This window comes from Aegilops tauschii, chromosome 1, assembly GCF_002575655.3.
Source record: "Aegilops tauschii subsp. strangulata cultivar AL8/78 chromosome 1, Aet v6.0, whole genome shotgun sequence".
In the NCBI taxonomy this organism is placed as follows: Eukaryota; Viridiplantae; Streptophyta; class Magnoliopsida; order Poales; family Poaceae; genus Aegilops; species Aegilops tauschii.
In genome coordinates, this window is record NC_053035.3 from 416,104,609 (window position 1) to 416,110,573 (window position 5,965).

Genomic DNA, 5,965 nt, shown 5'->3' on the forward strand with positions numbered 1-5,965 from the left:
AACGCAGTCTTTACATCCATTTGCCAAATTTCATAATCATAAAATGCGGTAATTTCTAACATGATTCGGACGGACTTAAGAATCGCTACGGGTGAGAAGGTCTCATCGTAGTCAACTCCTTGAACTTGTCGAAAACCTTTTGCAACAAGTTGAGCTTTGTAGATAGTAAAATTACCGTCAGCGTCAGTCTTCTTCTTGAAGATCCATTTATTCTCGATGGCTTGCCGATCATCGGGCAAGTCAACCAAAGTCCAAACTTTGTTCTCATACATGGATCCCGTCTCAGATTTCATGGCCTCAAGCCATTTCGCGGAATCTGGGCTCATCATCGCTTCCTCATAGTTCGTAGGTTCATCATGGTCAAGTAACATGACCTCCAGAACAGGATTACCGTACCACTCTGGTGTGGATCTTACTCTGGTTGACCTACGAGGTTCGGTAGTAACTTGATCTGAAGTTATATGATCATCATCATTAGCTTCCTCACTAATTGGTGTAGAAGTCACAGGAACATATTTCTGTGATGAACTACTTTCCAATAAGGAGCAGGTACAGTTACCTCATCATGTTCTACTTTCCTCCCACTCACTTCTTTCGAAAGAAACTCATTCTCTAGAAAGGATCCATTCTTAGCAACAAAGATCTTGCCTTCGGATCTGTGATAGAAGGTGTACCCAACATTTTCTTTTGGGTATCCTATGAAGACGCACTTCTCCGATCAGGGTTCGAGCTTATCAGGCTGAAGCTTTCTCACATAAGCATCGCAACCCCAAACTTTAAGAAAGGACTACTTAGGTTTCATGCCAAACCATAGTTAATATGGTGTCGTCTCAACGGATTTAGATGGTGCCTTATTTAACGTGAATGCAGCTGTCTCTAATGCATAACCCCAAAACGATAGCGGTAAATCAGTAAGAGACATCATAGATTTCACCATATCTAGTAAAGTACGATTACGGCGTTCGGACACACCATTACGCTGTGGTGTTCCGGGTGGCGTGAGTTGCGAAACTATTCCGCATTGTTTCAAATGAAGACCAAACTCATAACTCAAATATTCTCCTCCACGATCAGATCATAGAAACTTTATTTTCTTGTTACGATGATTTTCCACTTCACTCTGAAATTCTTTGAACTTTTCAAATGTTTCAGACTTATGTCCCATCAAGTAGATATACCCATATCTGCTCAAATCATCTGTGAAGGTGAGAAAATAATGATACCCGCCGCGAGCCTCAATATTCATCAGACCACATACATCAGTATGTATGATTTCCAGCAAATCCGTTGCTCGCTCCATAGTTCCGTAGAACGACGTTTTAGTCATCTTGCCCATGAGGCATGGTTCGCAAGTACCAAATGATTCATAATCAAGTGATTCCAAAAGTCCATCAGAATGGAGTTTCTTCATGCGCTTTACACCAATATGACCTAAATGGCAGTGCCACAAATAAGTTGCACTATCATTATCAACTCTGCATCTTTTGGCTTCAATATTATGAATATGTGTATTACTACTATCGAGATTGATCAAAAATAGACCACTCTTTAAGGGTGCATGACCATAAAAGATATTACTCATATAAATAGAACAACCATTATTCTCAGATTTAAATGAATAACCATCTCGCATCAAACAAGATCCAGATATAATGTTCATGCTCAACGCTGGCACCAAATAACAATTATTCAGGTATAAAACTAATCCCGAAGGTAGATGTAGAGGTAGCGTGCCGACCGCGATCACATCGACTTTGGAACCATTTCCCACGTGCATCGTCACCTCGTCCTTAGCCAATCTTCGCTTAATCCGTAGTCCCTGTTTCGAGTTGCCAATATTAGTAACAGAACTAGTATCAAATACCCAGGTGCTACTGCGAGCTTTAGTAAGGTACACATCAATAACATGTATATCACATATACCTTTGTTCATCTTGCCATCCTTCTTATCCGCCAAATACTTGGGGCAGTTCTGCTTCCAGTGGCTAGTCCCTTTGCAATAGAAGCACTCAGTCTCAGGCTTAGTTCCAGACTTGGGTTTCTTCTCCTGAGCAGCAACTTGTTTGCCGTTCTTCTTGAAGTTCCCCTTCTTCTTCCCTTTACCCTTTTTTCTTGAAACTGGTGGTCTTGTTGACCATCAATACTTGATGTTCCTTCTTGACTTCTACCTCCGCAGCCTTTAGCATCGTGAAGAGCTCGGGAATTGTCTTATCCATCCCTTGCATGTTATAGTTCATCACGAAGCTTTTGTAGCTTGGTGGCAATGATTGAAGTATTCTGTCAATGACACTATCATCCGAAAGATTAACTCCCAGTTGAATCAAGTGATTGTTATACCCAGACATTTTGAGTATATGCTCACTGACAGAACTACTCTCCTCCATCTTGCAGCTGTAGAGCTTATTGGAGACTTCATATCTCTCAATCCGGGCATTTGCTTGAAATATTAACTTCAACTCTTGGAACATCTCATATGCTCCATGACGTTCAAAACATCGTTCAAGTCCCGGTTCCAAGCCGTAAAGCATGGCACACTGAACTATCGAGTAGTCATCAGATTTGCTCTGCCAGACGTTCATAACATTTGGCGTTGCTCCTGCAGCGGGTTTGGCACCCAATGGTGCTTCCAGGACATAATTCTTCTATGCAGCAATGAGGATAATCCTCAAGTTACGGACCCAGTTCGTGTAATTGCTACCATCATCTTTCAACTTTGCTTTCTCAAGGAACACATTAAAATTCAACGGAACAACAACACGGGCCATCTATCTACAACAACATAGACATGCAAAATACTATTAGGCACTAAGTTCATGATAAATTAAAGTTCAATTAATCAAATTACTTAAGAACTCCCACTTAGATAGACATCCCTCTAATCATCTAAGTGGTCACGTGATCCATATCAACTAAACCATGTCCGATCATCATGTGAGATGGAGTAGTTTTCAATGGTGAACATCACTATGTTGATCATATCTACTATATGATTCACGCTCGACCTTTCGGTCTCCGTGTTCCGAGGCCATATCTGCATATGCTAGGCTCGTCAAGTTTAACCTGAGTATTCTGCGTGTGGAAAACTGGCTTGCACCCGTTGTATATGAACGTAGAGCTTATCACACCCGATCATCACGTGGTGTCTCGGCACGACGAACTTTGGCAACGGTGCATACTCAGGGAGAACACTTGTACCTTGAAATTTAGTGAGAGATCATCTTATAATGCTACCGTCAATCAAAGCAGAATAAGATGCATAAAAGATAAACATCACATGCAATCAATATAAGTGATATGATATGGCCATCATCATCTTGTGCCTTTGATCTCCATCTCCAAAGCACCGTCATGATCACCATCGTCCCGGCGCAACACCTTGATCTCCATCGTAGCATCGTTGTCGTCTCGCCAACTATTGCTTCTACGAGTATCGCTACCACTTAGTGATAAAGTAAAGCAATTACATGGTGATTGCATTTCATACAATAAAGCGACAACCATATGGCTCCTGCCAGTTGCCGATAACTCTGTTACAAAACATGATCATCTCATACAATAAAATTTAGCATCATGTCTTGACCATATCACATCACAGCATGCCCTGCAAAAACAAGTTAGACGTCCTCTACTTTGTTGTTGCAAGTTTTACGTGGCTGCTACGGGCTGAGCAAGAACCGTTCTTACCTACGCATCAAAACCACAACGATATTTCGTCAAGTATGTGTTGTTTTAACCTTCTAAAGGACCGGGCGTAGCCATACTTGATTCAACTAAAATTGGAGAAACTGACACCCGCCAGCCACCTGTGTGCGAAGCACGTCGGTAGAACCAGTCTCGCGTAAGCGTACGCGTAATGTCGGTCCGGGCCGCTTCATCCAACAATACCGCCGAATCAAAGTATGACATGTTGGTAAGCAGTATGACTAGTATTACCCACAACTCACTTGTGTTCTACTCATGCATATAACATCTACGCACAAACCTGGCTCGGATGCCACTGTTGGGGAACGTAGTAATTTCAAAAAAATTCCTACGCACACGCAAGATCAAGGTGATGCATAACAACGAGAGGGGAGAGTGTCGTCCACGTACCCTCGTAGACCGTAAGCGGAAGCGTTATGAGAACGCGGTTGATGTAGTCGTACGTCTTCACGATCCGACCGATCCAAGAACGCACGGCACCTCCGAGTTCAGCACACGTTCAGCTCGGTGACGTCCCACGAACTCCGATCCAGCAGAGCTTCGCGGGAGAGTCCCATCAGCACGACGGTGTGATGACGGTGTTGATGAAGCTACCGATGCAGGGCTTCGCCTAAGCACCACTACGATATGACCGAGGTGGATTGTGGTGGAGGGGGGCACCGCACACGGCTAAAATATCAACTGATCAACTTGTGTGTCTATGGGGTGCCCCCTCCCCCGTATATAAAGGAGTGGAGGAGGAGGGAGGGCCGACCCTCTTTGGCGCGCCCTGGAGGAGTACTACTCCCACCGGGAGTAGGATTCCCCCCTTCCCTAGTTGGACTAGGAGAGAAGGAAGGGGGAGAGAGGGAGGAAGGAAAGGGGGGAACGCCGCCCCCCTCCTAGTCCAATTCGGACCAGAGGGGAGGGGGCGCGCAGCCTGCCCTGGCCTCCTCTCTCTCTCTCTACTATGGCCCAATAAGGCCCATACACTTACCGGGGGGTTCCGGTAAGCTCCCGGTACTCCGGTGAAATCCCGATTTCACGCGGAACTATTCCGATGTCCAAATATAGGCTTCCAATATATCGATCTTTATGTCTCGACCATTTCGAGACTCCTCGTCATGTCCGTGATCATATCCGGGACTCTGAACTACCTTCGGTACATCAAAACACATAAACTCATAATACCAATCGTCAGCGAACGTTAAGCGTGCGGACCCTACGAGTTCGAGAACTATGTAGACATGACCGAGACACGTCTCAGGTCAATTACCAATAGCGGAACCTGGATGCTCATATTGGCTCCTACATATTCTACGAAGATCTTTATCGGTCAAACCACATAACAACATATGTTGTTCCCTTTGTCATTGGTATGTTACTTGCCTGAGATTCGATCGTCGGTATCTCAATACCTAGTTCAATCTCGTTACCGGCAAGTCTGTTTACTCATTCTTTAATACATCATCCCGCAAGTAACTCATTAGTTGCATTGCTTGCAAGGCTTTTAGTGATGTGCATTACCGAGAGGGCCCAGAGATACCTCTCCGACAATCGGAGTGACAAATCCTAATCTTGATCTATGCCAACTCAACAAGTACCATCGGAGACACCTGTAGAGCACCTTTATAATCACCCAGTTACGTTGTGACGTTTGGTAGCACACAAAGTGTTCCTTCGGCATTCGGGAGTTGCATAATCTCATAGTCATAGGAACATGTATAAGTCATGAAGAAAGCAATAGCAATATACTAAACGATCGAATGCTAAGCTAACGGAATGGGTCAAGTCAATCACATCATTCTCTAATGATGTGATCCTGTTAATCAAACGACAACTCATGTCCATGGCTAGGAAACTTAACCATCTTTGATTCAACGAGCTAGTCAAGTAGAGGCATACTAGTGACACTTAGTTTGTCTATATATTCACACATGTACTAAGTTTCCGGTTAATACAATTCTAGCATGAATAATAAACATTTATCATGATATAAGGAAATATAAATAACAACTTTATTATTGCCTCTAGGGAATATTTCCTTCAGAAACAACTCCAGTTGCCATGTGTGTTGCACTGGAGTTGCCATGTGGCAACAACTGCGGTTGCCATGTACATTGAACTGGAGTTGCCATGTGGCAACAACTCTAGTTGCCATGTGCATTGCAAATGGAGTTTCCATGTGGCAAGAACTATAGTTGCCATGTGACAACAACTGTATTTGCCATGTGAATCTCATGAGATTTGCCATCACCTGTAAGAAACCAAAAAGCTTGTGACA